This window comes from Lissotriton helveticus, chromosome 6 (assembly GCF_964261635.1).
Source record: "Lissotriton helveticus chromosome 6, aLisHel1.1, whole genome shotgun sequence".
Taxonomy (NCBI): domain Eukaryota; kingdom Metazoa; phylum Chordata; class Amphibia; order Caudata; family Salamandridae; genus Lissotriton; species Lissotriton helveticus.
The window spans coordinates 959,097,552-959,113,247 of NC_136067.1; the positions used below are offsets into that span (position 1 = coordinate 959,097,552).

The 15,696-nt window shown below is 47.5% G+C and overlaps 1 protein-coding gene across 3 annotated transcripts in view; it reads left to right on the forward strand.

The window, feature by feature from the left end:
* LOC144761612 (potassium/sodium hyperpolarization-activated cyclic nucleotide-gated channel 2-like) overlaps nucleotides 1-15,696 on the forward strand; it is a 2,245,815-nt gene that overhangs the window by 1,419,982 nt on the left and 810,137 nt on the right. The gene's annotated exons all lie outside the window — the stretch shown is intronic.

Genomic DNA, 15,696 nt, shown 5'->3' on the forward strand with positions numbered 1-15,696 from the left:
GTACTGTATTTTACATATGTACTTACTTTGACATGTAGCACTGAGATATCTATTCACTCACCAATACAGTCATGCACACAGTCAACCGCCCATACAGCTGTTTCCACATGCACTTTTGAACCCATACATCTATGCAGAGAGTCATACACCTCCCAGCCACCCATACACACTCTCAGTCTCCCATACAAATACTTGGGCAACCAATCAATAACCCATATAGTTAATCATATAGCTACTGATCAACACATGCAGCAGTTTACAGAACAACAGACATAATGATGCACAAATTAAGACAGTTTAGTCACTAACCCATGCACTCAGTGAGACACATTTAATCACTCACTCATACAGTCAGTCACGCACCTACTAAATCCTTTGTTCAGACACTTCTACATCCACTCATTCTTCAATATGTAAGACATATTTTAACTTTACAGAAACATACAGTCACTGGATGTTGTCATCAGTGATGTCATCAGTGATGTCATTTGAGATGTCATCAGTGATGTCATCAGTGATGTCATTTGAGATGTCATCAGTGATGTCATCAGTGATGTCACTGACCATGTCATGAATGATGTAATATGTGACATGATCAGCAGTGGATTGCGGGTGCGCGATATATAGTTAGTGCAACTAACTATATATGGAATTTCAATGGTTTTGTGTGAGTAAAATAAGGTTTTTTAAATGCTAATTCCTAACTATATATGGTCTATAACCTATGGTTTTTTCAGTGAATATATATATATATATATATATATATATATATATATATATATATATACATATATATATATATTTCTTCACACCAACTTTCGTAGTTCAAAGAAGGAAACTTGAGCCACAAATTCATAAGGGTGATGAATTTTAATTAAGCAAAAATGGTCAAAACGCCCGACGCGTTTCGGTGCAGCCGCACCTTGGTCCCGTGACCAAGGTGCGGCTGCACCGAAATGCGTCGGTCCCGTGACCAAGGTGCGGCTGCACCGAAACGCGTCGGGCGTTTTGACCATTTTTGCTTAATTAAAATTCATCACGCTTATGAATTTGTGGCTCGAGTTTTCTTCTTTGAACTACGAAAGTTGGTGTGAAGAAATATTTGAGGATCGCCTCTTCATTCGAGCCCGCCGCCACTAAGAAGGCTGAGGGATTGGCGGACTTTGTCTCTTGAATATATATATATATATATATATATATATATATATATATACACATATAGTCTCAGGCACACCGACTCCGTTATCTGGCAGCTACTTTCAGTGTCCCAAGAAGGGGGATGCAGGGACTTGCAGTTTATACGGGCCATCGGGCCTCCACCAATGGGGGGAATGCAGGCAGCATTCAAAAGATGAACTGCGAATTGGCGCCAGTAATGTTTGTTTGGCATCTGATGAAGGCACATAGCTGAAACGCGTCATGCCAAGGATCTAATAAAGCTACCTACCTGCATGCAGACCGATGTTGTTCCCTGTTGTTCGTTATTGTGGCGATCTTGTGGGATAATTTGCGTGCGGCCACTGCACGCTAAAGGGAACCCGTCCTAACGTTTCCAGAAGCTAGTGGCACAATCTGTTGTTTCTTCAGGGGATCGAATCATTTTGGAGACGCTACGGCCACGAGAGGACTGTGTTTGGCCAGCATGGGGCCATGACTTCATGGCGAGTCGCCGAGTATTAACCGGTGCCTCACAAACTGGTCCGCATCGGCAGGCTGCAGAAGACATTGGTCGCAGCAGGTGGGGATAGCGGAGTCTCAGGCACACCGACTCCGTTATCTGGCAGCTACTTTCAGTCCCAAGAAGGGGGATGCTGGGACTTGCAGTTTATACAGGCCATCGGGCCTCCACCAATGGGGGAATGCAGGCAAAATTCAAAAGATGAACTGCGAATTGACACCATTAATGTTTGTTTGGCATCTGGTGAAGGCACATAGCTGAAACATGTCATGCCAAGGATCTAATAAAGCTACCTACCTGCATGCATATATATATATATATATTAACTGAAAAAAACAAAGGTTAACGTAAAGTTATAGTTAGGTGAGAATTTAAGTGACAACATAATTTTAAATATACAAACCGCTGAAATTCATTAGTTATAGTTATCTCAACTAACTATAACTCGTGCCTTAAGGTAACTATAACTTGCCGTGTGGGGACCCCATTCTAGGGGCCAAATGATATTTATAAAGGGGAGGGGAATGAATGGCCCTCCTCATGAGTTACAAGGACCCCAGAGGACCGCATCCATTGGGGCCTTTAAGAGGAGGGTGCCCAAAGATCCCATCTCCAAACCAATATTGGCCCGATGATCCCAATCTGAATCCCAATCTGAATTCCATAAAAAAGGGGAGGCGGATGACCCTGTTTCCAAAGCCTTAATAGGCTCCAAGGACTTCATGCCTTGTGGCCAAGTTCCATAAAAAGGAGGATGGGCTCCCCCCTCCCCAAGCCTATTTTGACCCGGAGACCCTATCTCTTGGGCATGTATTTCTTTTTAGCAAGTTGGAAGTTGTGGGGGAGTTCCAGGGCCCCCTGACCTCGGCCAGCTCCATGCATACTAAGGGAGCTGGCAATATTGCAGCCGAACGAGAGCAGCTATTTTTTCTTTGCTCCCACCAGGCAAGAGCAATGTGTGTTTCCCTGCCCTTAGTAGCGTGGGCAAGGAAACAAAAGTCTTCTCTCACCGAGAGGAGCATTATGAAAGCTCCTGCCATACTTCTGCAAGCACAGAAGGCATGTCTGCTCCCCCCAGTAGGAGCTTTTGCTAAGGCAGGTAGGAAAACTACTCTGTCTCGGGGGTGGGCAGCCCTGAGAAATGGTGTCCCCAGGGACCTTAACAAGCTCAGGGAGCTAGGAAGACCCCTCCCATTTAAGTTCAGTTCAGCCCCAGGGGATTGGGTCCCCTGGACATTTTAAGGCTTGGAAGGGGGGCTGCTTGACTACCCCACCCTTTTTTTTATTTGCCTGGGGATATGGGGTCCCCAGGGCCTTTTAAGGCTCAGGGAGCATGGGCTGTGTGGCCGGTTCACAGGTTGTGTTTGGGCACTCGAAGGGGGGGCAACCCTGCACCCAACCTCACTCAATGCATGACAATGGAGTTTGCTATTTAAAAAATCCTTAGAAATTCACTGAAAAAAATGCTTTAAAAAGAGTTATACTTAGGTAAAAATGCCAGTTAAAACATACCATTTTAAACAAAACCATGGAAATTTACCAGTTATAGTTATCTCAAGTAATTGTAACTCATGCCCTAAAGTAACTAGAACTTATAAGTAGCCTGTGCACACGTGATCCTTATTAACAGTTTTTATACTGCAAATATCTTATGTACATAGCAATAACAGTAGTCGGATTGACGTTTTCTTTCCGTGTAGTTTATTTATGTTTCAGGTGCCCAGCCAACACGTGTTTCGTCAGGGCGTCAACCCACGACTTCTTCAGGGCTATTGGACAGATGACTAGGATGAAAGAGCATCTCTCAGCCGGTTATAAAAGGACCAACTGCCAAATTTTAAGGTCGGGATGCGGCGAACATTTAGAAAGGCTTCATCCTTGTGTCTAAGGTGTCTAGTGGGAAAATAGAGGCTGAGTTTCCTTAGAAGATTAATTGGGCTGTTATTAGCCAGCGACTTATGGTGCAACAGCAGAGTTTAAATGAGGACTGATTCCTGACAGACAGCCAATGCAAGGCTCTTAGAGTAGGAGGAAAAGGAGTACCAGAAGGGAGATTGCAGATCAGACATGCTGCTGTGTTCTGCACTACTTGTGGTTTGGACAGCAGTGGTTTGTTGGCTGCAATCAGCCGGGCATCACCGTAGTCAATACGACTCATGATCAAGGCTTGCTCAAAGATTTTCCTGGTCCTTGAGTGGAGCCACAGGAATGCATTTTTAAGCAAGTGTATGGTGGCAAAGCCGGTGACACAGAAAGAGGATACATGATCTTTCATGGATCTTATTGAGCATAATGCTGGAATTTTTGACTGTCCTCATAGGATTAAGAGCAGGTCACAATTTGGATGGCCTCCAATCTGTGGACCATAATGTGTGTGCTGCAGGCAAATAAGCATCATCCAGGCAGCTATTTTTCTCATACAGTCTGGGAATCTTAGTTTGACCCTATCGAAAAATTCAACAATCAAGCTAACTAATTCCAGAGCACCAGATCTTGATAATCTAAGCTAGGGGTGCATGTAGATGTTAAAATATGTGGGGTTCAGGGAGGAGCGCTGAGGGACCCCCTTGTTGACCGACAAAGTACGAGAATTAAAGGAGTCGTATGAAATCATCTGAGTCCGTTTTTCCCAAAAGTCAATGACCCTGTGTAAGGCTTTCCCATGGATGCCTACCTCGTAAAGCCTACAAATCAAGGTGGTATGGGAAACAGTGCTGAAGGCAGCTAAAAAATTAGGGATATGAGCATGGCTGGATTGCCAGCATCCAGGGAAAGTCTAATAGCATCCGTTACGCCACCAATGCAGTTTTGATGCTATAAAAGGCTCTAAAACCGGATTGAGAAGGGTCTAGTATACCATGTTCTTCCAAATAGGTGGCAAGCTGTTTATTTGCCCAACCTTGCATGATCTTACATAAAAGAGGGAGGGAGAAATAGGTCAGTAGTTAGAAAGGGTGTTTGGGTCCCCATTGGATATTTTTAGGATGGGAGAGACCAGCACAGCTTTCCAGATCAGTAACAATTTGGCCGATTCTAAGGAAAGATTGGAAACAGACGTGATTGATGTTGTTTGTATAACAGTTTAAAAGTTCAAAGAATGCACATCACAAAGTTAGTGTTCTTGCCACCTTCTTTGTCTTTTGCTCATTGGACTGTTATGGCACAGAGAAGCTGGGGCTGCAAAATGGAAGTTGCTGTCTTAGGGTTTCCCCCACAAACTTTAAGGGCCTGTGGAGCTGTGGGAGGAGGGCTCAGGTTGCTTATGAGCTAGAGGGCAAGCAAAGAACAAGCTGGTGGGGAGGGGACAGGGAGCTGCTCCTTAAGTCATAATCTCCTTGGATGCAGACCGGCTCAATCCACACTTTGTAGTTCCTTTTCAACCCTGCAGGTAAGGCTCAAATCTAACACCAATAAAATACTGTTTTCCCTCACTTAAACAAATCACTTTTTTAGCCAAAAATGAGTGCTACATACACTTTCCAAACACAGTTTGAATGATAAAGCAGATTACACAGTCTCCTAAAGACACTCTGGTTACTTACTGTGATGTATTCTACATTTTTACCTTGTAAAATTGGGAGTGGAGTGGATTACCTTCTACAGGTCTTAGAAAAAAAAATAGGAGAGAAATAGGAGAGATATTTAAACAACCACCAATCACAACCTGGTGTAAATGCACTTATTAATGTTAAAAAAGCATATCAACCTTTATTCAATAATCAGTGTTGACATAACCATAACCATAGGAATGCAAGTGCTTAATTACATGCATCATCCTTATACATCTTCAGACCACATTAAATGCAACCCTAGAACCAGCCCCTAGCGAGTGCTACAATCCAAGCTGTAGAGCAAAATCTCCAGCCCTGGAGGTGTGTAGATAGAATGAGTGAAAATTCCAAAGGGCCAAGGCTCTCTGGACGCCGCAAGCGTGGGGCCAGTTGTCCAAAGATTTCTCCTGGGAGGGTGGGGGGAGAGCTGCTGTAACTTCTACATCATCCTCTTTTGTATCGCTTTGTTCGCCCTAAGTGTGGCAGGGTATGCTCAGACGTGAGTCCCTTGCTCACTTGGACACTGGATTCAAGATAGCTTGGCTGATGAGGATTATGAATTCGAAACCGGTCCCAGGATGCTTGTTTCCGGTCCAGGGAAGACATGGCTTGGCAGTTCGGGCTGGACTGTTCCCATGAGGTACAGGGTCAGACTGATTTGAATATAGCCATGTCTGAACTGGGGTGGCTGAGTGGGCTAAAGAATGGTGATGGATTAAACCCAGATCAGTTGACTGGGGGTGAGTGTTTGATTTGCTCAAACACTCCGTCCATCATCCCCTTTTGTATCGCTTTGTTCGCCCTAAGTGTGGCAGGGTATGCTCAGACGTGAGTCCCTTGCTCACTTGGCCACTGGATTCAAGATAGCCTGGCTGATGAGGATTATGAATCCGAAACCGGTCCCAGGATGCTTGTTTCCGGTCCAGGGAAGACATGGCTTGGCAGTTCGGGCTGGACTGTTCCCATGAGGTACAGGGTCAGACTGATTTGCATATAGCCATGTCTGAACTGGGGTGGCTGAGTGGGCTAAATAATGGTGATGGATTAAACCCAGATCAGTTGACTGGGGGTGAGTGTTTGATTTGCTCAAACGCTCCGTCCATCATCCCCTTTTGTATCGCTTTGTTTGCCCTAAGTGTGGCAGGGTATGCTCAGACGTGAGTCCCTTGCTCACTTGGCCACTGGATTCAAGATAGCCTGGCTGATGAGGATTATGAATCCGAACCCGGTCCCAGGATGCTTGTTTCCGGTCCAGGGAAGACATGGCTTGGCAGTTCGGGCTGGACTGTTCCCATGAGGTACAGGGTCAGACTGATTTGCATATAGCCATGTCTGAACTGGGGTGGCTGAGTGGGCTAAAGAATGGTGATGGATTAAACCCAGATCAGTTGACTGGGGGTGAGTGTTTGATTTGCTCAAACGCTCCGTCCATCATCCCCTTTTGTATCGCTTTGTTCGCCCTAAGTGTGGCAGGGTATGCTCAGACGTGAGTCCCTTGCTCACTTGGCCACTGGATTCAAGATAGCCTGGCTGATGAGAATTATGAATCCGAAACCGGTCCCAGGATGCTTGTTTCCGGTCCAGGGAAGACATGGCTTGGCAGTTCGTGCTGGACTGTTCCCTTGAGGTACAGGGTCAGACTGATTTGCATATAGCCATGTCTGAACTGGGGTGGCTGAGTGGGCTAAAGAATGGTGATGGATTAAACCCAGATCAGTTGACTGGGGGTGAGTGTTTGATTTGCTCAAACGCTCCGTCCATCATCTCCTTTTGTATCGCTTTGTTCGCCCTAAGTGTGGCAGGGTATGCTCAGACGTGAGTCCCTTGCTCACTTGGCCACTGGATTCAAGATAGCCTGGCTGATGAGGATTATGAATCCGAAACCGGTCCCAGGATGCTTGTTTCCGGTCCAGGGAAGACATGGCTTGGCAGTTCGGGCTGGACTGTTCCCATGAGGTACAGGGTCAGACTGATTTGCATATAGCCATGTCTGAACTGGGGTGGCTGAGTGGACTAAAGAATGGTGATGGATTAAACCCAGATCAGTTGACTGGGGGTGAGTGTTTGATTTGCTCAAACGCTCCGTCCATCATCCCCTTTTGTATCGCTTTGTTCGCCCTAAGTGTGGCAGGGTATGCTCAGACGTGAGTCCCTTGCTCACTTGGCCACTGGATTCAAGATAGCCTGGCTGATGAGGATTATGAATCCGAAACCGGTCCCAGGATGCTTGTTTCCGGTCCAGGGAAGACATGGCTTGGCAGTTCGGGCTGGACTGTTCCCATGAGGTACAGGGTCAGACTGATTTGCATATAGCCATGTCTGAACTGGGGTGGCTGAGTGGGCTAAAGAATGGTGATGGATTAAACCCAGATCAGTTGACTGGGGGTGAGTGTTTGATTTGCTCAAACGCTCCGTCCATCATCCCCTTTTGTATCGCTTTGTTCGCCCTAAGTGTGGCAGAGTATGCTCAGACGTGAGTCCCTTGCTCACTTGGCCACTGGATTCAAGATAGCCTGGCTGATGAGGATTATGAATCCGAAACCGGTCCCAGGATGCTTGTTTCCGGTCCAGGGAAGACATGGCTTGGCAGTTCGGGCTGGACTGTTCCCATGAGGTACAGGGTCAGACTGATTTGCATATAGCCATGTCTGAACTGGGGTGGCTGAGTGGGCTAAAGAATGGTGATGGATTAAACCCAGATCAGTTGACTGGGGGTGAGTGTTTGATTTGCTCAAACGCTCCGTCCATCATCCCCTTTTGTATCGCTTTGTTCGCCCTAAGTGTGGCAGGGTATGCTCAGACGTGAGTCCCTTGCTCACTTGGCCACTGGATTCAAGAGAGCCTGGCTGATGAGGATTATGAATCCGAAACCGGTCCCAGGATGCTTGTTTCCAGTCCAGGGAAGACATGGCTTGGCAGTTCGGGCTGGACTGTTCCCATGAGGTACAGGGTCAGACTGATTTGCATATAGCCATATCTGAACTGGGGTGGCTGAGTGGGCTAAAGAATGGTGATGGATTAAACCCAGATCAGTTGACTGGGGGTGAGTGTTTGATTTGCTCAAACGCTCCGTCCATCATCCCCTTTTGTATCGCTGTGTAACTTCTACAGTACCCCACAAAACGTTTCATGTTCATTGGTGGTGCACCTGTTGTCCAGGGGTCACCACAAGACAAGAAAAATATACAAATTTGAAATCCCCGTGTGGCATTATAGGGCCCTCCAGCCAGGAGCAGTGAATATTTTATCATCGGCTTTCCCACTGCTTTTGGGAGAGCTGTGCTGCTGAAAAGCGGCTGCGCGACAAAGTTTCCAGTCTTGTAGGGGGATGCCCGTTCCCACCTGGGACACGCCCAAGGTGAGCGATGTGCTGGGGGCTACATGAGGAGCCGGATGACCACTGTGACCCTGGCTGGCTCCGCTCACGCTTGACCTTCTTCCTTGGCTGACGCTTGAGCCAGCCTTGCTCTCTTCTCTCGTCTGCGCTCCATGTAGGTGTGAGGCAGTCTGCTGCCGGCCCTCTGTCCCAGACATGAGCACGGGGGCAGAGGAGGCGGTCTTTGGCAATTCTGGTGTCCATTGTCCTGGGCTTGGATTCCTGGGGCCCAATATAGGCAGCTTGGCATCAGTCCCCAGGGAGATGGGGGACCACGGGAGTAAAAGATGCGATGGTGAGGGCGTTCTACGCATGCCCCCTCCCTGAGTTAAACAAATAAAAATAGAATTGACTGCCGGGCCTTGGCTCACCTTGGGGGTATGTTTAGGAAATGCTGCAGTGCCCCACATGCTTCATTGCTTGAAGGGGTCAGAGGTCACCTGTCTTGAGATTGTTGTAACTCAGGTCCTGCTGGGCCAGCTTTGAATGATCTTGGGCTCACTTTACTTCTGGTCGCGAGCATTAACCACCAGGAACAGTTTTAGCTCCAAAGTGGTGTAATCTACAGGGAGTGGGTTTCATTGGCTCCCTGCATCATCTTTCCTCCTGGTCTTTGCCTCTGGACTTCAGGTGTTCAGGTCTTTCCTCCAACTAGTTATCAAGGGTGTAAGGGGAGGCAGCCTCACTGGCCCTAGGAGAAACCCACTGATCCTGGGTTCAACTGGGGCAGTGTCGTTAGTCCTTTTTTGGCATTGGACGTTCCTCCTATCAATTGTTCATGGCTGTTACAGTCCCAGGGTCCAACAGCAAGAAGCACAAACAGCATCAACCAAGAGAGAGTCTCCCTTTTGTGCAAGAGTTTTTAAAGGGGGTATTGCACTAACAAAACACAGGTAGCCTGGCACAATTAGGACTGTGTAGGGTTAGATATTCACCTGGGATAGGCCTCCTGAGGGTAGTGTACACTATTATGGAAAGCTTGTGTGCTTTACTGTTAAAGTATAGTGACACTCCATTATACACATAGGAAGGGAATTGCCTTAGAATGTAGTTTCACTTCCCTATGGCCAACAGAGACCATTGACATCTTGAATTAGAGTGTAAACTATGCAGGAAAATCAGAATTGTAACCCACAAAATGATAACTGTACATCTTGTGGGTCATTCAGAGTTTTCATATGTCCCTGACTCTGCTCAGGATCAGAGACCAGGCCTTGTGTCACCCTGCTGGGCCCAGTAATTGCATTTTCTCCAACAGCAGGAGCCAAGGCTGCCCCCACACTGAAGGAGTGCTTAGCAGTACTTCTCCCAGCTCCTGAGAAGGAAAGGGGTGGAAAGGAATCATCTGCATCAATAACTCAGCTGTCATATTGCACCAGGGAAGGGCCTGCCCAAGCCCACTGAACAAAGGAGAGTTACTAGACAACTGGAGCCAACACAGAGGGGTACCCTCTTTGAAATACAAATGTGCACATCCCTGGCACTGATTTCAGCAAGGGGTGGAGCTGAGACACCAGGAGATGATGTGCCCAGAGGCACATTGATGATGCCTTTTTGTATCATCCCAGCAGACTGCAGGAGGGTTGTGATAGGAGTGGAGAGGTGATGTGGTACCTCAGGATTGGTTAGGGTGCCTATCATCTGGAACCTTCCTCTCCCCTTTATAATTCTTGCACACGAGGAATAGTCTATCTTGTCTTCAAATGTGCCTGCCTGCTTAGCTGCAGGATCCTGGGACTGCCACAGAGAACTGGAAGGAGGAATACCCTGACCCTCCAATCAGGACCCTGGACTCTGTCCACTTGACCCCAAGACCAGTGGGTCTCCCCAAGGGCCTGTGAGGCTCGCACCCTTACTCCCCCTGAGGACCAGTTAGGGGATGCCCTGACTTTTCTGCACCCACCAACCAAGCCACAAAGGAAAACTAGCTAAGGAAATCAAGAGGATCAGATTTTTGGAGGACTGTCCCGCTCTGGAGGTGAGGAAGTTTGTTGCAACTGCTCCTGGCAGATGGAGATTGTCACCAGGATTAAACCTCATCCAAATCGGCCCAACTGGGCTGCCTTTTAAAGGGTACACTGACAAACTATTGACACTCAAACTATCCCCATAAAAAAATATTGTGACCAAACTATCGATGTCAAAAATATCGACATCCTATACTTATAATGGGAAGTACAAAAACATCAAAAAACAATATCAATGGCATTAATATTAGTTTGAAAATATTTTTTACTGCATTTTTCCAAGTTACAAGACCTTACAATACTATACACATTATTCACATGCATTCTGGCGTAGTAGTCAATGAATTAGATATTGCATTATGGTGAATGACAAGCATGTGTGAGTGTTCAGGGTGGAAGCAGATCTAAGGATGTTATTGTGTGTTTTATAACAGTCTACTACAGTAACTAGTCTGGTGTGTAGAACTACCTAGGTGGTCTGTTAACTGCAAACTTGGGATCGAACTGGGGATAGGTAGTTGGGGGTAAGGGCATGTGTGGACTGGCCTGTTTACAGTGCTGGGGATTATGCCATGGGTGTTACGGAGGGGGCATGTTACGAGGTGCATCTAGCTCTATGAGGGTTGCTGGAAGTTTGTGCATCTGCAGGGTGTTGTGGGGACCCGCAGTGTCGTGGGGTCCCATGGGGATCCTGGAGGGTAGGCTCCCTGCTGAACCCTTCGTTGGTGTGGTTGGTACTGAGGGTGACAGGGTGTATGCTATGTGTTGTATGAAGTGATGCAGAAGTGTGGCCCATTCTGTAGAAATGTGGCATTGCGTACCCTTCACACCTCTTTCTGTCTAATCGCGTCCTCCTCCGCCACACCCCACTTGCTGACTGCTCCTGTGCAGGCTGCCTTCAGGGGCCCTGTTGGAGTTCGTCAATGCATATTGATCCTTTGCTTGTTAACAAGATAGCCAGTGAGGCGAATCACGTTTGAACTTTGTGATGTTTTAGACTTTGGAACACCCCTATCGCATAGCCCTTCCATGCGTCTTTGTCCGTTGGTACTGTGATCTCCCATAGTGTTTCATGTATTGAGCTCCAGTAGGGGTACATAATGGGACAGTGCCAAAACATATGATGGAATGTTGCATCGAGTCTGACAGCATGGGCATAGGAACTGTGTTTCTGGGTAAAAAATGCTGGAGATGTGCTGGTGTGAGGTATGCGTGGTGTAGAATAACAAAGTGTATGTTTTTGAATCGTGAACTTTGGGAAACCTTCATTGGGTATTCGACTGCATGTTCCCATTCTTTATCGTGCAACGTTCTTCCCAGTTCTTTCTCCCATCTGCGCCATAGTGGAACAAGTGACGCGACCGTAAGTTCTCATTTGGCTTTATAAAGCCATGTGACTAAGTGATGTCCGGTGCCCATATGGAGTATGGTGTGAAGTACCCGTTGTTTTGCGAGTTCCCCCTCTGACAGTCCCAGAGTTGGCAATGACTTGAGATGGTTTGTCTGTGGAGACGGAATTCTTCTTGGGGAGGCCACTTCCCTCCACTATTTGGTCAAATGGAAGGAGTTAACCATCCTCAAATAGGGACTCTATCTGTTTTGGGGTAAACTAACTAGTGCCAGCATAGGAGTGAAGAGTGAAGTTCCTGAGGACATGCAATATATATTTGTAGCATACAAGCTCGAGTCACAGCTACCTTCAATGGGTATGCTGGCTCGGGTTGGGTTACAGGCAGAAGTAGACAACTGAGTGCTGTATCGGTAGGGGTCCGATCTTCGAGATGGTCCATCCTGTATAGTGTCCGGCTGTTCAGTAGGACAGACAATGGAGCTGTGCTGCCAAGAAGTGTGCCTCAAAGGATGGAGCTCCCAGTCCTCCATGGTCGGTCAGCTATTGTAACTTGGTGAGGTCCACTCTTTTACGGCCGTTACCCCAGATGAGGAAGCCGAGTAGGAAGTCTAGCTCTCAGAAAAAGGAACGAGGAGGAATGACCGGTATGTTAGCGAAGTGGTACAGTAGCCGGGGTACTATAATCATCTTTGCTAGGGCTATTCTGCCAAATGGGGCTAATGGTAGAATTCTCCACTAAACCACCATGGCCTTTATAACTGCCAGTGCTTTGCAGTGGTTGCCCTCATACAGGTCATTTGGAGTGTGGTAAACTTTGACTCCTAGTATCGGGGGCTTGGGTGTTCCAAAGTGAGGGGAGATCTGGCCTCAGCGGAAAGATGATAGACTTTTCCCAATTGACTTTCAACCTCGCTATGGCCGTGAACTCTGTGAGTGTGGTCTAGATGGGGGTAAAGTCCATTGCAATATCCGATAAGTAAAGCAATAGGTAATCTGCGTTTAGGGATAGGCTGTGGGTAGTACCCGCTATTGGGATACCCCAGGTCTCTCCCTCGTGGCAGGGACGATCACCAGGGGATCCATTGCAAAGGCAAACAGCCGGGAGGAGAGAGGGCATCCCTGACGCATGCCACTCTCCACTCGGAATGGGGACAAAATATATTGACCCATGCACACTCAGGAACAGAGTTTTGTAAACAGTAACCTTGTGTATGCTAATAGAGTGGGACTTATCCTCGCCCACTGAAGCTTCTTGAAAAGGTACGGCTAGGTCAGGGTGTCGAAGGTTTTCTCCAAAGTCCAGGATCAAGCAAGCGGCCTGAGGGTACCTGGCCCGGCAAATGTGTAGAGATGTACTTCTGCCTGGGAAGAACGCGCACGGGTATGAGTGGATTAATGTCAGGAGGAGCTGGGTATACCAGTCTGCTAAGATCTTACTGAGAATTTTGCAATCTGCTGTCAACATAGTTTTTGTTCTATAGCAGGTCAGCAGTGTTAGATTTCGATCTGGTTTTAGAAGAGAGATTTCCGGAGCAAGCGTGGTAGCTCCCCCCATTTCAGTGCCTCCCTGTACACGTCTCCTAAGAGTGGTGATAGTAGGGATGAGAAGGTGTTAATATTTTCTAATGGCCATCCTTACCTGGGGCCTTATTACGCGCCAGGGCCTGTATTGCTTGTTTCACATCTGTGGATGTGATCTCCGCGTCAAGGGAGGATCTGTCCGTAGTCGAGATTTGAGATATGGTTAAGGGAGCCAGAAGCTCGCTGACAGTCCTGCTCCAGGTTCTCATAGATCCTAGTGCAGTAGTCATAGAAGAGCTGCAGGATATCTGTTTGAGTGGACCAGGGTCCAGTCGGGGCCAATGATATCCATGATTGGTCATATGTCTGTATTTTGACGGACCAGTCAAGCTAGGAGAGCTCTGGACTGGTCCCCCTCCCAGTGTGTCTTTACTTCATATGCTTTGAAGTTATACCTTCTTAAGTCTACTGGTGCTTCTGCATATGCCATTTTGCCCTCCACAACATGAGTCGGGGACGCTGAATCTGCATCCTCCGCCTTGGTCTTAGTGGCTAGTTTTTTATTGGTTTTTGCTAGGTTGTATTCTATGTCCTACAGGTTCCTGCTATCTGTTTAATGCATGCTCCGTGGCGACCACCTTAAATGCATCCCATTCCAGCATCCTGGAGGATGCTGTGTGGGCGTTCATCATGAAGTAGTCCCGTACACTGCCTTCCTGGTCATATCTGAACACTGGGTCCTCCAGGCAGTCCCGTGGCAGTTTCCAGGTGGGGACCCGGGGAAAAGAGGCTGCCACCTAAGAGTTAGGAGTCCCAGATAGTCGATTTGCTGAGCCGAAGGGATTAGTTTTGGGGAACATAGAAAATGGTCAAGGCACACTCGCAGATTGTGGGGGATAGAATGGAGGGAGTAGAGTTTGGTGGTTGGGAGTCAGTTTCCTAAAGCATATACAAATGACCAGTGGTTCACCCAGGACCGATATCGCTCAATTTGCTTGTTGGCTGGGGAGTAGGGGTCAGGAGGATGGGATCTGTCAATGGTAAGGTCTAATACGCAGTTGTAGTCTCTCCCCAGGATCCATGGTACAGTTGTGTACTGGGCAAGGACTTCTGACACGTGGTCCCAGAATTTTCCCTGCGCAGTATTCAAGGCATATATGCTGCCTATCAATAGTGGTCGGTCATCTTTGAGCCCCTTGAGGAGTGCATATCTCCCCTCTGTGTCCACTGACCTACGGGTTTCTTGGAATAGGTCCCCTGGCCTGAGCCAAATCATCAGCCCACAAGCATAAGCGGAGAATGTAGTAGCGCAAAGGGTGCTTCGCCATCGTCTGCATAGACACTCTAATTCGCACTTTGTGAGGTGAATTTCCTGCAGCAGGGCTATCTGTGCCTGTTGACACTTGATATAGGATTAGACTGCGTATCGCTTGCGTGCTGTGTGCATTCCCCTGAGGTTTAGTGTGATGAAGCTAGTGTCTGTGACAGAGATCATGACTGGGTATTAGTGGAGGTTGGAGCGGGGCACCTTGGGGACTCATTCGAATAGATCCTGTCCATGACCCCTGCTTAGTTGGAGATAGATGGTTGTTTTGCCCACCCATTGTGGAAATTTGGTTGTGGTGTCAGATAGAAACTAGGGGAGAGGATAAACACTGCATAGGGAATAGTTCCCAACTCTGTCTAACTACCACAATTAGTTGTATGTCCAAACTAAACATGGTGTTAGTGGGCTAGTATATTGTGGGATGTTTGAGTACTTATACCTAAGGCATGTGTCATATGTGGTCTCTGATAGAGTTGGATATCCGGTGAGGCCTGCAGTCTCTCATTGCTGTGCTATAGTGAGTCTGGGAGTGGTGAATGTTTAACATAATCATCTAAATGTGGGACTCGAAAGATGTCGCTAATAATGAGGGGGAGAGAAAGAAAGAATACTTAAGTGACTGCAGGTGTCCTTCAGAGAAGTGTGTCTGCCATTTGGGGGGTCACCAGTAGCACAGTTACAGAGACCGGCCAGGAGGTACTTGTGTCGCTGATCTCCTCCTCTGATGTAAAGATATGCGGACCTCTCTTTCTATCCAAACTCCCGGCGACCGGGCCCAGATCCTCTGCCGCCTGCAGCTCTTTTCGGCACCCAGCGATTATTTGTTCGAGGTCGACGAATCCCGCTGCAGAGCCCTGACGCTGTGACCAAGGTCACTGTTGGGATTTCTTCCCATGTCGGCATCTGTTCTGAGGTTCTTGCTTGC